At 34.3% G+C, this 19447-nt stretch overlaps 1 long non-coding RNA gene across 1 annotated transcript in view; it reads right to left on the bottom strand.

Moving 5' to 3' along the window:
• LOC118893377 overlaps window positions 1-18510 on the bottom strand; it is a 146735-nt gene extending 128225 nt beyond the window's left edge. Inside the window, exon 1 of the long non-coding RNA XR_005019461.1 lies at window positions 18134-18510. This is a non-coding gene — a long non-coding RNA (uncharacterized LOC118893377). The remainder of the gene's footprint in view (window positions 1-18133) is intronic.
• Window positions 18511-19447: the final 937 nt, after the last annotated feature.

Below are 19447 nucleotides of genomic sequence, written 5' to 3'. Positions count from 1 at the left end.
GCAAAAAAGTTAAGAGATTAAATAATGCTTGTCAAGTAATCTTTTCCTTCCCAACCCCCATTCATTTGCCTTCTTACAATGGAGATTTAAGTTTTTGGAATAAGTGTCATATTATTAATTTATGGATGAAGTGAAATGCTGAAGTCTGCAAATATTTTCATGCAAATGCATATCATTAATATAATTCGACTTTAGGTTATGTTGAATTTTTCTAACATAAATGAAAACTGAAACATAATCAAAAATCAATTTAACCAACTAATCAAACAGAATCGCTGAGAAAAGTAACATTACCTACAACAACTGAACTCTTTGTTCATTCTATATTTTATGAACAAAGTCTTTTTCCTTTTCTTTCAGCCATATAAAACAAGCATCTAATATAAAATAAAAACTTCTTTGTAGTGTATTAAAATAATATTTTAAATATTAAAATAAAGATCTACAACTGAAATCCTCTATTTTTTACATAAGGAACCAGCAAAAATTCTCACACACATTATAGTAAAATGAAACACAGCTATTAATTAATTAGCAAAACAATACATTATGACTGATTATAATATCAGACTAAGGAACAGTATGGTAGCTAGTTTCAACCTTCAAGTGTACATTTAAAAAAAAATAATGATCACATTTTGACTTAAAAAAATCTTTTGCAGTATGTATTTAATTGGTATGTTTTAAATAGGATGTTGCAAATGTTCAGAATACCATGTGGTCAGATGATTACCACAGCTCTGTGGTTCTTAATTACCCATATGAAGGCCAAATGAATCAGTAGTCAAATGGGGGCAATTATCACATTTATAGAAGAACATGACTCTCTGGATGGAGTTTTCTGCAAGCCTCATTTGCTATTACAAAGTAAGTAGTAGAGCATTTCAATACAAATGAGAATAGGAGGATGCAGTATAAACTAAATGTCATCAGTTTGGGGGACGGAGAAAATACGGTAGAGAGTCACAATTTTTCAAAGTTTATTTTGGCAAATTTCTGGATGTAGAAAAGGTGAAGCTTGAAATCAAAATAAAAGCAATTTCATACTGAAAGGCTTATTTATGGGAACTGAAACTGCTGGTGGTATAGATTCCACTAAGATCTATCATTTCATTAAGGCACAAGGAAGGAAGGAAAGTTCAGAGGTCTGCCAAATGAAAATGGTCATCTTTGTAGCTTGGCTGTACTGAATATATTGACATGGAGAAGATTTTCTGTCTGGAGCAGCTGTAAAAATGCAGCCCCATGTCCCAGATGTCCAGCTGAATAGACTCTATGGCAATTGGCATACATGCATGCAGTTAGAAATCAAATAGAAATACATGCTTTTTCTTCTAATAATTATGCTTTGCTATTAGTCAAGAGTAATGACTCTCAGCAGCACTGTTTCAGTAGAGTTATAAAGATTAGAAACATAATTGACTTATTGATGCCTTGGACGCCCCAAAACTTCTCATGAGTCAGTATATTCAATGTCTAATTATAGGCAATGATAATTCTTTTCCTGTGACATGTCTCAACGGTGGTTTGGATTCTAAAAGCAAATAAAAGGACTAGGAATAGCTCCATGACTCACTTTTTAAAATGAATGTCTCTTTTCCTATGGAGCAGGCGAACTTTCCTAAATAGCCACCGGTACCAGATGCTATTTGATTAAACTTAGGAGAAGTTTATCTCATATCTACATGTCAAAAACTCAGTGAAATGAATACCTCCCTTTATAATACCAGAAAAAAAATCCAAACTCAAACACAAACACAAACAAACATACACACCACACAAACACTCCACCACCCACCACCAAGAGCAAGAATTAGGAATGAGAAATATCAATAAATATAAATAAATATGTAAATAAATAAATACAAATCTGTATTGACATACATCCCTGTCAATGAATACACAAATCCTTGAGAAAGTAGGAGATCTGTCAGTGTACACAAGAAAACAAGATGCAAAGGGAATCGAGGTTCTAAAAACAATAAAACCATTCAGATTTTATGCCATCGAGGGTCTGCATTTTTGTCAAACCACCTAACCTTATTATATTCCTCCCTCTCCCCTCTCCCCATCTTTATATCTCTTTCTTCCTTTCTTTTCATTTTTATTTTTTTAAAAAAATTTTAATGGAGTATAGCTGATATACAATGTTGTGTTAGTTTCAAGGTGTACAGCAAAGTGAATCTGTTATACATATACATATATCCACTCTTTTTTAGATTCTATTCCCATGTAGATCATTACAGAGTATTGAATAGAGTTCCCTGTGCTATACAATAGGTCATTATTAGTTATCTATTTTATATATAGTAGTGTGTATATGTCAATCTCAATCTTCCAATTTTTCCCTCCCCCCCCTTACACCCTGGTAACCATAAGTTTGTTTTCTACATCTGTAACTCTATTTCTGTTTTGTAGATAAGTTCATTTGTACCCTTTTTAAGGATTCTTCATATGATATTTTTCTTTCTCTGTCTGACTTACTTCACTCAGTATGACAATCTCTGGGTGCACCCATGTTGCTGCAAATGGCATTATTTCATTCTTTTTTTATGGCTGAGTAATATTCCATTGTATATATGTATCACAACTTCTTTATCCATTCCTCTGTTGATGGATATTTCAGTTGCTTCCATGTCCTGGCTATTGTAAATAGTGCTGCAGTGAACATTGGGGAGCATGTATCTTCTCGAATTAGAGTTTTCTCCTGATATATGCCCAATAGTGGGATTGCTGGGTCATATGGTAGCTCTATTTTTAGTTTTTTAAGGAACCTCCCCATACCGTCCATAGTGCCTCTCCATAGTGGCAGTACCAGTTTACATTTCCAGCAACAGTGTAGGAGGGTTCCCTTTTCACCACACCCTCTCCAGCATTTATTTCTTCTAGATTTTTTGATGATGGCCATTCTGACTTGTGTGAGGTGATACCTCATTATAGTTTTGATTTGCATTTCTCTAATAGTTAGTAATACTGAGCATCTTTTCATGTGCCTCTTGGCCAACTGTATGTCTTCTTTGGAGAAATGTCTATTTAGATATTCTGCCCATTTTTTGATTGGGTTGTTCGGTTTTTTGTTTTTGTTTTTTTTGATATTGAACTGCATGAGCTGTTCAACAAAATACTAGCAAATAGAGTCCAACAGCACATTAAAAGGATCATACACCATGATCAATTGAGATTTATCTCAGGGATGCAAAGATTTTTCAATATTTTCAAATCAATCAGTGTGATACACCACATCAACTAATTGAAGAATAAAAACCATATGTATATAATCATCAAAATAGATGCAGAAAAAGCTTTTGACAAAAGTTGTAATCTATTTATGATAAACACTCTCCAGAAAGTGGGCATAGAGGGAACCTACCTCAACATAATAAAGACCATATACGACAAACCCACAGAAAACATCGTCAATGGTGAAAAACTGAAAGCATTTCCTCTAAGATCAAGAACAAGACAAGGATGTCCACTCTCACCACTTTTTTTTTAAAATTAATTAATTAATTAATTAATTTTTGGCTGTGTTGGGTCTTTGTTTCTGTGCGAGGGCTTTCTCTAGTTGCGGCAAGCGGGGCCACTCTTCATCGCGGTGCACGGGCCTCTCACTATTGCGGCCTCTCTTGTTGCAGAGCACAGGCTCCAGATGCGCAGGCTCCGTAGTTGTGGCACATGGGCTTAGTTGCTCCGCGGCATGTGGGATCTTCCCAGACCAGGGCTTGAACCCGTGTCCCCTGCATTGGCAGGCAGATTCTCAACCACTGCGCCACCAGGGAAGCCCCACTCTCACCACTTTTATTCAACATAGTTTTGGAAGTCCTAGCCGCGGCAATCGGAGAAGAAAAAGAAATAAAAGGAATCCAAATTGAAAAGGAAGAAGTAAAACTGTCACTCTCTGCAGATGAAATGTTACTATACATAGAAAATCCTAAAGATGCGACCAGAAAACTACTAGAACTCATCATTCAATTTGGTAAAGTTGCAGGATACACAGTTAATACACAAAAATCTCTTGCATTCCTATACACTAACAATGAAAGATCAGAAAGAGAAATTAAGGAAACAATCCCATTTACCACTGCATCAAAAAGAATAAAATACCTAGGAATAAACCTACCTAAGGAGGCAAAAGACCCGTAATCAGAAAACTATAAGATACTGATGAAAGAAATCAAAGATGACACAAACAGATGGAGAGATATACCATGTTCTTGGATTGGAAGAATCAATATTGTGAAAATGAATATACTACCCAAAGCAATCTACAGATTCGATGCAATCCCTATCAAATTACCAATGGCATTTTTCACAGAATTAGAAATTTTTACACTTTGTATGGAAACACAGAAGACCCAAAATAGCCAAAGCAATCTTGAGAAAGAAGAATGGAGCTGCAGGAATCAGACTCCCTGACTTCAGACTATACTACAGAGCTACAGTAAGCAAAACTGTATGGTTCTGGCTCAAAAACAAAGATATAGATCAATGGAACAGGATAGAAAGTCCAGAAATAAACCCCTGCATCTATGGTCACCTAATCTATGACAAAGTAGGTAAGAATAAACAATGGAGAAAATACAGTCTCTTCAATAAGTGGTGCTGGGAAAACTGGACAGCTACATGTAGAAGAATGAAATTAGAACACTTCCTAACACTATACACAAAAGCAAACTCAAAATGGATTAAAGACCTAAATGTAAGGTCAGATACTATAAAACTCTGGAGGAAAACATAGGCAGAACACTCTGTGTTATAAATTGCAGCAAGATCTTTTTCAATCCATCTCCTAGAGTAATGAAAATAAAAACAAAAATAAACAAGTGCGACCTAATTAAACTTAAACTTAAAAGCTTTTGCACAGAAAAGGAAACCATAAATGAAAAGACAACCCTCAGAATGGAGAAAATATTTGCAAATGGAACATCCATTTCTTTTTAATTATACCAAAATAGGGTCATATGATCTAATGTCTTTGTAATGACCATCTTCTTGGTGCAGATGTAACCACTCAAGGGTTGATTGTCTCCATCACTACATGGTTTGTGATTCCAATAATTGCACAACTCTCCCAATCATAGTAAAACACTGATAATTTCCACAAGAAAAATACAGCAGAAGTATATTGAGACAGCCAGAATTAAGAATAGTTATTAAGTACTCTCTTTATAGGACTAAAACTCAAAAGAAGCATTTATTGTTGTATACAACAACTATGATACATCATTAACACAAATAATTAGTTCATTGAATGAAACGGATTTGATAGTATGTAAATTTAATAACTAATTTTTATTGTTTCTACTTTTCTAATTTGTTCTTTTTATACTTTTGGAAGAAACAGAAAAAAGGAACCTTAAATATCCATTATTTGCAATGATTACATAAATGTTCTATTTGTTTGGTTTTAAACAAGTTAATACTAGTCTTAATTAAGAAATCCAGTTCATTGCATTGTAAATATTGACTATATAAACTCTATCCAACTAAGGCCTGATCCAATTTTGTAAGTTTGAGGGAGGGAGCAGGGAGGTGAGGGAGATGGGTACAATCTTATGCGACTTGTTTTCTTATAATTTTGGGAGCCAAAGCTGGCATTTAAAAGACTCCTTGGACAATCCATGGAAGAATATCCTTTAACACAGTTCTTTTGGTTCTAGCAATGCTTCAAACTAGCACCTGAGGGCCTTCCTGCTTACTTCTCATGGTTTTTGAGGTCCCCTCTAACAGATGTATCATGTACTGTCTCCAGGCTGTCTTCTGAGGCTGTGTTCATTTCTCTCTCTCCATCTCTCTCTGTTTTTTCTTAGTATACACTTGGTTTCCAAAGGCACAAAGCTTTGCCCATCCATCAGTGGAAGCACAGTGCCCTTCTAATGAAGCTGACACTTTACTCCCTCTACCCTTAGATTTATCAGATTAGGGGTCAGGTACGGTCCCCTGCATCCGTTAGTCTCCAGAGCACCCATGGCAACCTCTCCAAATAGTCTTTTTGAGTGCCTCTTCTCTGATTTGAAGTTCAATATTAGGGATCCATTTCTGTTTTCCCCACCTCCAAGGACTGGAGAATAATGCAAACAGACCAAAAATCTCTACAATAAAATCCTTTTCCTGGAATCTTTAACACTAACTCTTATATGGTTCATGTAGGAGATAGACTAATGCTGGCCAGATCAACTCCACAAAGCACAAAGCAGCCTTAGAAGCTGGTTTAGCAAAAGAGTTTAAGATTCTGGGGTACTTGGTACCTATTTAATTGTTCTCCAACTTTGGGGCCACAGCCCAACAAGTTTTTGGTTAACATTTTTTTCTATTAAACTGGTGAATTCTTGGTTCAGCTATTATATATAAAAGGAATTCAACTAAGCACTTTACATATGCTATAGAATTTAATGTCCACAACATCCATATGATGCCATTATGATTCTTTTGTAGATGATAAAAACTAAGAATCCAGGATTTTATAAAACTCAGTCAAGGTCAACCACTTGTAAATGGCAGAGCTGAGATCAGGCCCAAGGTTTCCAAGTCTCTGCAGAAAAGTTAAAGAAAGTGGACATAACCTCCTTTGAATGATTCCTATGTGCCAGGCATTGTTAGAGTCTTTTACATCCGGTTACCTCACTTATTCTCACAAGAACTAAACAAAAAATATATTATTCTCCTTCATAGGGAAAATGGAAAGTGATTATACACATTTCCCAAGGTCATAAGGTACTTAATTGTACAACCAAAGTGAGATTTTTTTTTTAATATAAAGTCTATGCACATTCAATTACATGATTTTGCCTTCTGGCAATTATGTCTTGTTTACTCCACTACAAATCCTGCCTACTGCTTTAGGCTTTTCTGCAATTGACTACATTTATTAAAATGGGTAGGCAGAGATTTTCTATGACATGATTCATGCAAAGGCAGCAACATTCATTAGTTTATTCACAGTACCAATACTGCAAGAGTTAGGTAAACCATAATAAATAAGAAAGGCCTTGTATTGGCCTTGATTAGCTCACACTTCTGTAAGAGAAAGGGATTCTAAAAGAATTACAATACATTGCTAAAAAGATTCGGTAGAACTGGGAACGATTACAACATACCAAGGAAGCAGCAATCAGGGAGAAATTGCAAAAAACTGATACGTGAGGTGAGATTGAGGAACGAGAAACTAAACAGCTCAGACAAGAAGGACAGTGGGGGGATTATTGAGGAAGTAATAAGGCTGAGAATAGAAAGTTATGAGTAATTTGGTACAACAGTGGCATTGAGTATATGGAAAGAAGACAAGATTATTGTTGCCACAAAGGAAAGAAAAAGTAAACAGCTCTAACATTTGATTTAGTTTCTTTTCATTCATTTAATCAGTCCTTTATTCTTCCAATCATCTTTTTGGCGTATATTTCCTGAGTTATTGCCAGCTTCCAGTGATGAGAGAGAAGCGCAATATATATGGCCCATCTTGGAATCGCCATGAATGCTATCAAGATTTAGTAGGTGGAGCTGGAAGATTTCTACCTGTATTGCACTTCACAGCACTGCCCCTTTCAAAGCCTTAGGAGAGGCCTAAACAATGTGTTCACATGGACTGGTGATTCTAATTTTTACAAAATTAATTAACAGATTTTATTTTTTGGAGCAGTTTTAGGTTTATAGAAAAATTCAACAGATAGTAAAGAGTTCCCATATACTCCCTCCTCACCCACCCTCCACCAATAGAGTTAAGGTATTATAAATATCTTGCATTAGTGTGGTATATTTGTTATAATTGATGAATCAATATTGATACATTATAATTAACTGAAGTCCATAGTTTATGTTAGGGTTTACTCTTTTTGCTGTACAGCTGTACAGATTTTGACTAATGCATATCATGTATACACTATTACAGTGTTGTACAGAATAGTTTCACAGCCCTAAAAATCCTCTGGGCTTTATCTATTCATCTCTCTCCCCATCTCCTCTGAACGTCTAGCAACCACTGATCTTTTTTAGTCTCTAAACTTTTGCTTTTTCAACAACATCATACAGTTGGAATCTTACCATTTGTAACATTTGTAGACTGGTTTCTTCGTAATATGCATTTAATATTCCTCCATGTCCTTTGTGGCTTAATATCCAATTTCTTTTTATTGCTGAATAATATTTCATTGTCAGTTATGTACTACAGTTTATCCATTCACATTTTGAAAGACATCTTGGCTGCTTTCAGTTCTTGGCAATCGTGAATAAAAATGCTATAGACTTTCATGTGCAGGTTTTGTATGGACATAAGTTTTTAACCCATTTGGGTAAATATGTAGGAGTGTGAAAGCTGTATCATATGGTAAGGCTATGTATAACTTTGTAAGAAATTGCCAAATTATCTTCCTAAGTGGCTGTATCATTGGTGTTCCCACTAGCTATGACTGAGAATTCCTGTTGTTCTGCATCTTCACTAGGATTTGGTATTATTTGTTGTTTTTTTTTCTTTTTAATCCATTCTAATACATGAATAGTGGTAGCTGGTTTTAGTTTGCAATTCCCTAATGGCATATAATGTTGAATATCTTTTCATATGTTTACTTTTCATCTGTATATCTTCTTTGGTGAGGTTTCTATTCATATCTTTTGTCCATATTTTAGTTAGGTTATTTTTCTATTGGTAAATTGTAAATATGCTTTGTATATTTTAGATATCAATCCTTTATCAGATATTTGTTTTTGCAAATATTTTCTCCCAGTCTGTGACTTGTCTTTTTATTTCATTAACAATATTTTTTATAGAGCAGAAATTTTTAGTTTTAATCAGTTCCAAGTTATAAGTTTTTTTTTCTTTCATGGATCCTGCTTTTGGTATTTTACCTAAAACTAATCATCAAATTCAAAGTCATCTAGATTTTTTCTTATGCTAGCTTCCAGAAATTTTATAAAAGATTTGCATTTTACATTTAGACCTAAGATCCAATTTGGGTTAATGTTTTTGAACCGAGTAAGGTTGGTGTTTAGATTCTTTTTTTTTTTTTTTTTAATGTAGATATCTGATTGTTCTAGCATGATATTTTGAATATACTATACTTACTCCATTGAATTGGCTTTGCTCCTTTTTCAAAGACTGCTTGACTATATTTGAGTGGGTCTATTTCTGGGTTCGGTATTCAGCTACATTCATATATTAATTTATTCTTTTGCCAATACCGCACTGTCGAATACTGCAGCTTTAAAATAAGTCTTGAAATCAGGTTGTATCAGTCTTCCAACTTTGTTCTTCACTATTGGCTATTCTGGATTTTGCCTTTTCATATAAACTTTAGTATCAGTTTGTTGATATCCAAAAAAAAAACTTTTGGGGACTTTGGTTGGGATTGCACTGAATCTATAGATCAAACTGGAAAAAACTGACATCTTAACAATCTTGAGTTCTTCTCTACAATAACATGGAATATGTCTCTGTTTATTTAGATTTTCTTTGATTTCTTTCATCTGAGTTTTATAGTTTTCTACATATACATCTTGTACATAATTTGACTTATACATAAGTATTTTATTTTTCTATTTTCAGTGCTAATATAAATGGTGTTTCTCTAATTTCAAATTTTAATTGTTTATTTTTGGTATATAAGATAGCAGTTGACTTTTGTATACTAACCTTGTATCCTACAACCTTTCTTTGTTTATTTGTTCCAGAAGGTTTTTTTCTGATTCTTTAAGGTTTTCTACGTAAATAAATACGATATCTGTGAACAAAGACTATTTTAGTTCTTCTTCCCCAATCTGTGTACTTCTTTTCTGTGATATGGTGATTTATAATAAATACATATGTATATATATATACTCTTTGTCCCAGATTCTGGTACAGCGCTCCCAAAACCCTTGCGTTTTCACGTGAGAAACAAAGGTGCCTTTTCTTAGGTTAATGAGGTGATTTGGGGAAAGCACTAAGAATGGGGGCTGGTTGTTTGTGGAGCCAACTGTGTGATTAGAGAATTGGACTTTTCAGTCCCACCTCAGACCTAGGAGGGGAAAGAGGCAGGAGACTGAGTTCAATCACCAATGGCCAGTGATTTAATCAATCATGCCTATGTAATAAAGCCTCCATAAAAATCCAACAGGATGGGGTTTGCAGAGCTTCTGATTTGGTAAACATGAAGATGGAAGGAGAACAGTGCACCAGGAGAGGGCACAGAATCTCCACACCCCTTCCCACGTACCTTGCTCTATGTATTTTTTTATATTTGAAGTTCCTGAGTTATATTTTTTTATAATAAAATATATCTCTGAGTTCTGTAAGCTGCTCTAGCAAATTAATCAAATCCGAGGAGAAGATTCTGGGAACCTGGTCTTGTGGCTGGCCTCTGAAATTGGAGGGAGGAGCAGGCTTGTGGGACAGAGCCCTTAACCTACGGATCTGATGCTATCTCCAGGTAGGTGGTATCAGAATTAAATTGAATTGTAGGACACCCAGAGGGTGTTTGAGAACTGCTTGATGGTGTGAAGCAGTGTGGGGATGAAAATGCCCCCCCACTTTGACATCAGGTACCAAAATCATAATTTCTTAATGCATTTGCTAGGTCTTTCAGTATAACGTGGAATAGGAGTGTTAAGAGGGGCTGTCCTTACATTGTTCCTGATCTTACGGGGAAAGCATCAAGTCTCTCACTATTCAGCATGTTAGCTATACGTTTTCTGATGCTGCTCCTTACCGAGTTGAGGAAGTTCTCCTCTATTTGTAGATCGCTAAGAGTATTTTCTATCATGAATGGGTGTTGGTTTTTGTCAAATGCTTTTTCTGCATCTATTGGTATGATCATATGTTTTCTTCTGTAGCCTGTTGATGTGCTATATTGCATTAATTGATTTTTGCATTTTAATCTGCTTTGTATAGCAGGAATAAATTCCACTTAGTTGTAGTGAATAATTCTTTATATAAGTTGATGAATTTTATTTGTTAATATTTTGTTGAGGCTTTTTACACCAATGTTTGTGAGATATATTGGGCCATAGTTTCCTTTCTTGTAATGTCTTTTGTAGGTTTTGGTGTTAGGAAAATGCTGCCTCATAAAATAAGTTAGGAAATTCCTCCTCTGCTTCCATTTTCCAGAAGACATTTTAGAGGACTGGTATAATTTCTTACATAAAGGTTTTTTGTTTTTTTTTTAATATTCATCAGTGAAAACATATGGTTTCTGATTATTTCTTTATTGGAAAGTTATTAATTATTGATTCAATTTCTTTGACATGGGAGTATTCAGATCAATTTTTAAAGTATCCAAAATTTTAAAGAATGCGTCCTTTTTACTCTTTCCGTTCCTTTTTCTGCCGTTCCCGTTGAATTTCCCTTCACTACAAGTGGCACTGGAATGGTCTAGGCAATTTTAGGTTCTTGAGAAAGAGAAATAGGGCTGGGTAGAGTTTGTGTAGTGGTGTGTGGCTTTCCATTAATTCAGCATTTAGTGAAGTTACTGTAGGCTGTCTAGGGTAAAAATGATTTCCCTGACTTCTCCAGCTGCACATTTTGTCAACTTAGTATCCTGATACCAAGCCTTACTGGGATATGACTGGGTCATAGAACGCATAGCACTACAAGTACTTGGGTAGTAGAAAAGAAACAAGGATTTACATGTAGTCTTTGGAAAATGCTTCTGATCACTAGTAGTACAAAATTTAAAGTGAAGAATTTGGTTCTCATGGACATCTAGTAAAAACTAACTTTCTACCTTGTCAAAAAGATGTAATGATATACCATATAAAATACCTAATACACTATTTTGTAGGAGTGATGTAAAATGGAAGTTATTAGAATCTCTGATTGAGGGTTTAAACATACAATAATAATACTGTAGCAACCACATAATTATGTCATCATAAATTCCTTATTCCCAGTAACAACTCCAAACAAACAAACAAATATTAATCAATTATGCTAGTGGAAATCTTGAATTGGGGAAACAATACTAAAAAATTGCTTTTATATAAAGAAATTTTCAAAAAGTTTAATGGAAGAATATAGGAAAATACTATAAGCAGATAATCTACAAAACCTTTACATTATTGACTAAATTTGGAGTATTTATCAGTTGTCTTAAAAAATATATTGGTTGTGATTTTTTCTTTATTCAAAAAAAAGTTGGACGTAGTTTTGTGTTCAAAACTTTGTGTATTTTATTCTTAAAGCGGTTTCATCAAATTTTACAAATTGCATAAGGTTCAGATCCCATAAAACCTGAATCTATTCCTGATTTTGAAGCCATAAAAATTTATGGAATACAAACATAGTGAAAATTATGTCTTCTTTGTGAGTTGAATCTTTTTTCACTGAGATCTTGTATTCTATTGTAATGCTCTCTGCTTTGGAGCCTCCTCTAACCAATACTAATCATAGTTATCGCAGCTATACTTTACTTTCCCATTGCACGCTCTACATATTGCTATCTTTTATTTAAAATCTTTTTCTGTGAGCATTTTTAGATGTGTTTCTTGTAAAAGCATATTCTTAGCCATGCTTTTTCTTATGCGTACTCAAATTCTGTTTAAACTGGGTCATTCTGTCCATTTGATTTAATATCACTACTGGAACATTTAGGGGTTAAACGCTTTCTTTTCTGACTTGTTCTATGTTACTTTTTTTCCTTTTTGTTTTCCTGTCTTCTTTTGGATTCTTCAAATCTTATCTATCTTGGTGCCATTACCCTATATCAATTTGTTTTACAGCATCTCTTTCTGTTCTTTTAGGAATTAATTATGTGGTATCTACAAATTATTTAATAATCCTCCCTTCAAGAAATTTGGTTTATACATCCTTCCTTTAAATCTGTGCTGACATTAGTGACTTGCCTATAATCAATGGAATGCAGCCAAAGTGACACTGTTTGATATTTGAGGCTAAGACAACAGGCCATGCAACTTCCTCCTGGTGATCTTAGGGTGCTTGCTCTTCGGGAAGTTAGTCACAACTACCCTAAGACTACCATCCTAGAAAAGTGACTGGCCAACGACCCCAGCTGGGCTCCCATCTGATAGGTAAGCATCATCAAATGTCAGTCCAGCCAAACCATCAGATGCCTGCATACTTAATCAACATGTAACTGAAACTGAAATAATTTTTCTATTTCTGAAAGATATCTTTTATAATTGCATTTAGTGAGTTTCCTATGTCTGAAGGATCCCTTTTATAATTACATTTGGTGGAGGCTTAGAATTGGTGAATTCTGTCAGTGATTATTTTGTCTGAAAATTTCTCCGAAAAAAACAAACAGCTTCATTCTTGAAGAATATTTTGGTAGTGCAGAAAATTGTAAGTAGTTAGTTGTCAGTGATTTTCTTTCATGATCTTGAAGATATCTTTCCACTGTTGTATGGTTTCCAATGTTTTTGATGAAAGTTCATGTAAATCTAAGTACCTCTTTAAGGGTACATTGTCTTTCATTGTCTGCACTTTCACCCTGATGGGTCTGCTTATGGATTTATATCCATTTATTTTTCCTGAGCTTCTCTGACTTTCTGATTCAGATGATAGGTGTCTTTCAGCAGTTCTTGGGAACTCTTGGTCATTACCACTACACACATTTTCTTTGTCTCATTCTCCCTTCTGTCGTTCCATTCTGAAGAGCTCCCCTCACTCTACTTCTGACCTATACACACAGTAATTCTCTCTTTATCTGTGTTTAATTTGATATTAAATTATCTACTAAGTTTTAAATTTGTATTTTGCTTTTCTATTACTATTGTTGATTCCATTACAAATCTGCAATCTCATTAGTTACAGTCTTCAGTGCCTTAAGTAAATTCAAACTTTCTCTCTTACCTACAACATTAATATGTTCTATTACAATTTGTGTTCCATAATCTAATAACAAGGACCTCTTTGGGGTCTATTCTCCTTATCTTACATTCACGTTGATTCCTGCTTTTTGCATTGTGCGCTTCATAATTCTCAACTTTTTGTTCAATCATGTATTTAAAAGTTAATATTGAAAATAATTGTGAGACCTTTGATAATCTACTATGACCACAGAATAAACTTAAACATTTGTTCCACAGTGGTAGTACCTTGGGGTAATTGGCAGAGGTCAAGGGAAAAAAACATCCACTCTGAGAAAATATAACTTCCCTGCATGCAGCCTTTCAGAGTAGGGGGCCAGAGCAGGTGCTGTTCCTCTGGGATTTCTGCCTTTGGAAGGAGTTAAACAGCATTGATGCAGGCTAAGGAGTCCGCCTTACCTCTTCTCTCATTCCCTTTTCTTAAACCTGTGGAGGGTCTCAGGGGAAATTCTCTTTGAGGTCCAAGCCCAAATAAGTGGTTTACTTAGCCAGAGTCTCTACCCTGCCAGCCTACCTCACTGGAGACTTCGTTTTTGTTTTTCTTTTTATAATAAATGCCAACAGGGCATATATGACTCTGGTTTACTCCTTAGAGCTCTAATTCTCTTTCTGTGAAATACCTGATCCTCTAAAACAGAGTCTGAGGCTTCCATCAGCAAGTTCTCTTTAGCAGGAGGCTTGACGCTGGCAGTGTTTTTACCTGAAGTTGGAAGTCTTGTTCAGTTATTTTCACTTAAGCATGTGCTGATTGGTTTCACATTTAAACTTCATGATTTTTGTTACCACGCTTCACGGTGACAGATTGTCATCTTAAATATTTTATCCTGTGCTCTCAGCATCCCCTGGAGAACCTTGGATGACAAGCTAATACAAACAGTTATTAGTGGACACCTTTGTGCTAAAGCCTTTGCTTAGATTCACGAGTGAACGTGCCAGATCTCACATTCACGTGTGACTCAGCAATATTTAAGAAGCCCAATGTAAAAAATCTCAATCTCACCTAAAGAGTCTGAGGGATAAATGAGATTAAGGACTTAAAATAATTTTGGAAGCTGTAAAAGGCTATATATAAGTGCCTGTGGTTATATGATCATGACCTGCTCTTATTAGTCTATTTGCAGGTATTGTCTATGAATTAAATATCTTGATCATAAGGTTTATTTGATGTCATTTTTTTATATTGGAAAATAACTGATTCCTTATCTCATTTTAAAATTCAAAATTTATCCACTTTTTGGCCAAAATCAAGCCAGTAATACAGCTCATACAGTCAACTTGAATTACTACTACCCAATAGAAACAAATAACTGTGAGTTGTTTATGGCTAATATTGGATGCTGAGATTATATATATATATATTAGACAAATATATGTATAATATAAAAAATATCTTTAAATATATAGATTTATACAATATATAATATATAGATTTAAACAATTCATAAACAATGTATAAAATACACATTTAAACATGCATAAAGGATATATAAAATAAATATATATATATTTAAACAACTCATATATATGTCAGTATCCAATATTAGTTGAATACACAATTTTTAAAAAATTTTTCAATGAACCAGCTTCTATTGCGATGATTCAGAATGAGAGAAATGGTATTCTATTTCCTATTTATAACAAAAAGAAATATCACACATACAACACACTATCTTCTTTTGTCACTAATGAAGCTACTTAAAGGAACTGAAAATATAAAGAAATAAATAAAAACATTTCTCGATGCAGATACTTAAAATACCAAATACTATATAGCATTGTTGTTTCTAAGTCGTTATATTACAAAAAGATGTCAAGGAAACAGTTCCTTTTTAACTCCCCTATCAAAGAATATTTACGGGGAGGGTGGGAGGGAGGGAGATGCAAGAGGGAAGCGATATGGGAACATATGTATATGTATAACTGATTGACTTTGTTATAAAGCAGAAACTAACACACCATTGTAAAGCAATTATACTCCAATACAGATGTTAAAAAACAATATTTACGATTTTATTTCTGCATATTCTTTTTTTATGAAATATATAATACATTCTAATGCATTGGTTAAAGATGTAGATTCTGGATTTAGCTAATTCTGCATATAAATATTGTCTCTACAATTACCAGCCCTGTAACTTGGAGGAATGTCATAGACTTTCTCTGCTTTAGTTTTGTTATCAGTAAAATGGCATAATATTTCCTATTTCATGGATATTTTTAAACATTTAAGCATGGGATATTTGAGAGAAATGAATGAGGTAACATAAGTACAGAACACATAGTAAACTCATTACTAATACATACTGGGCTATACTGTTGTGAAAATTCTATTGTGATTTCAAAAAATAAAATATCTTTTCACTATATAAATGCGACTATTTTATGCATTGTAGACTAATATTTGTGTTGAATTTTCTGTCACATCAAACCAAATTCTATGTGTGCTGTATTAACAAAGAGGAAAGAAATCTACCAAAAAATATTCTTCATATACATAGACACAATGCTACTTGACAAAGTGTGAACAGTTAAAACAAAAACAAAATCTCAGTTACATCAGCATCAAATATTATATTTTATAAAAATTTAGGCACACACTTAATGAACTATCTGTAAGACCTGTGTATTAGATATCCATTTCTGTGTGACAAAACCCTTTAAAACTTAGTAACTATAAAATTCAATAATCCTTTGCTTATTCATGTATTCCATGATTGACTAATTGGTATGATGTGTTAGCAGGAAGTCTTAGTTCCTCCACCCCTAGGCTCTCTATAATCTCCATGGTGTGGTAGCGGATAGCATGGCAGCTGGCTTCCTCTAGAATGAGAGATCCAAGAGATTGAGAGGCACAAAGAATAAGGGGAGGAGAATTAGTTTCCACCTTTTGAAGGAAGGAGTGGCAAAAAATTTGTGGACATATGTTAAAACCACTGTACATTGGAAACTGCAAAACATTTGAGAGAAAATTTTTTAAAATAAACAAATAAATCAGGAAATACGGCGTGCCCACTGACTGGATCATTTTTATCAATTCTCTCTGAATTTATCTATACTCTAAATAGTCATGATGAAAGTCCAGCAAGGTTGTGAGTATGTGTATGGGGGTGAAAATTTTGACAATATGATTCTAAAATGCACAGCTAATATCAGTACTTACTTAGAAGTTACAGGAATAAAGACATTGTACTTTTGGTGTAAGGATAAATATATAGAGCAATAAAACTGATTAAGGAAACCAAAAATAAACCAATGCAAATTTAGCATTATGGGTTGAATCGTGTCCCCCCAAAAGATGTTGAAGTCGTAACCCCCAGTACCTCGGAATGGGATCTTATTTGGAAATATGGTGTTTAGAGATAGGCAAGTTAAGATGAAGTCATTAGGATGAGTCCTAGTCCAATATGACTGTGTTTTGATAAAAAAGAGGAAACATACACACAGACATAGAAATACATGGAGGGGAGACAATGGGAAGACACAGGGAGAACGGCTGTGCCTACCAGAAGCTAGCAGACAGACGTGGAATGGATTCACGCTCACAGCGCTCAAAAAGAACCAACCGTGCTGATACCTTGATTTCAGACATCTTTCCTCCAGAACAAAGAAACAATTCTATTGTTTAAACTGCCCAGTTTGTGGTACTTTGTTTCTGCGGCCCCAGGAAACTAATACAATGGGGAATGAAGGTCATTTCAACAAATGGTGCTGGAAAAACTGGATATAGATATATATATGTATATTTATATTTATATATAAAATTCTCATGCTTACCTCACATAATAAATAAAATTATTGAAATGGATAGGGGACTTAAGCATTTAAGGTAAAGTTACAAAGACTCTAGAATAAGCAATAGGATGTAATCTTTGTTACTTTGACGTAAGCAAAACTTTCTTAGCTAGGATATAAAAAACACACACTCTAAAGGAATAAATTTAACTTTACTTCCATGAAATTTAAAAATTCTGCTTTTTTCAGGACACAATTTAGAAAAATGATAAATGACAAAGCAAGACACCAAATTTGGATAATGTTTAAAATCTACATGCCCTACAAAGGATTTGTATCCAGAATACATTAAAACAAACAAACTCATAACTCAGTAGGAAGGCAAACAACACAATTAAAACATCATGAACTTCCAGCTACTGCCTAGAATATAAAAATCTGAAAAGAATGTAAATTCCACACTAACAAAAACTAAAAAGAGGCCCATTTATAAAATTATAATTTTCTTAGACCTAGCAGAGAGCTGAATTCTCAAAGCTCCTAATTAGCCTGAAAACTAATGATAAAAGTAACTTCAAGGAGAGACAGGACGTGAGCACTGACTCACCTGGGTCAGAGGATGGGAGGAAGTCGGTGACCGTAGAACAAGGTAAGGAGCTTTCAGATGAAGTTTTCTAAGGAATTGCTGAAGGCTGAGTGGGCGGTGGGGGTAGTGATATATAAGCCGTGGTGAGTACAGACACAAAATTGACCGCACTCACTTTCAGGTTCATCTCAGTAGAATTTCACTGGGCCTGAGAAAGATTCAAAGCAGAGAGAAACACCATCAGTGTTCCAGGCACGGGAAAGAGTATACCCCGAGAGCCCAGCTAAAGGATCTTTCTCTGCTGGGGAAAAAACAAACAAACAAACCAACAAACAACAAAAAATGTTAAGCTGCTGGGTGAAGGCCAGTAAACCCTGTATTATCATGATGCAGGTGAAGACCTATTGGAACAAAAGTAAGGGAAAATTAAACAAGCAAACAAACAAGAAAACAAACAAGAAAATTCTGTCCCTGGGAGAGGGGAATGAAAACTTTCTCAGACCAAACCAATTAGAGGTCATCTCTACTGTTTGTTTCTAGTGCCTTAACAGTGACCTTTCTATGTCAGGCATTTAAAAATACCTGTTTTTCTTAAGATTTTTTTGATGTGGACCATTTTTAAAGTCTTTATTGAATTTGTTCCAATATTGCTTCTTTTTTTTTTTTTTTAAATGTTTTGGTTTTTTGCCTGTGAGGCATGTGGTATCCTAGCTTCCCAACAAGGGATCGAACACGCACCCCCTGTATTGGAAGGCGAAGTCTTAACCACTGGACTGTCAGGGAAGTCCCAATAAACACCTATTAGATGGTATAGATATTGCTTGGAAATTACAGAGATGGCTTTATACGCTCTTTCATTCATACCAACCATAACCTGGGTGTTGTTTTCTCAAGAAATAAATTGGATGACAGATAGATTCTAGGTGGTTTTACAGACACCTAGGATATAAAATACAATTCCATTAAAGAAAATGTTATTTCTTAAAATAAATTTAGTAAAACATGTACTTCTAAGGAAGACAAATTGCAATGTGAAATCTGTATTAATGATCTTAATCAATTTTTTGTTACCAAGTTAATAATTTTCTGGTTGAGACAGTCTCAAATAACCCTTCAGTGTGTCCTAATAATGCTATATTCAGAAATGCATTTTTTAACACTTATTCTAGAAATATTATTAGAGGAAATTTGTATTTAATTTTCTGGCTTAGACAGTCTCAAATGATCTTTCAGTGTGTCCTAATAATGCTACATTCAGAAATCCATTTTTTAACACCTATTCTAAAAATTGTCTTAGAAAAAAATTAGAATTTACATAGAATTCCATGTAAATAT

Source organism: Balaenoptera musculus, chromosome 3 (assembly GCF_009873245.2).
Source record: "Balaenoptera musculus isolate JJ_BM4_2016_0621 chromosome 3, mBalMus1.pri.v3, whole genome shotgun sequence".
In the NCBI taxonomy this organism is placed as follows: Eukaryota; Metazoa; Chordata; class Mammalia; order Artiodactyla; family Balaenopteridae; genus Balaenoptera; species Balaenoptera musculus.
Note: the sequence above shows the minus strand (reverse complement) of the source record. Positions and strands in the feature narration are given on the sequence as shown.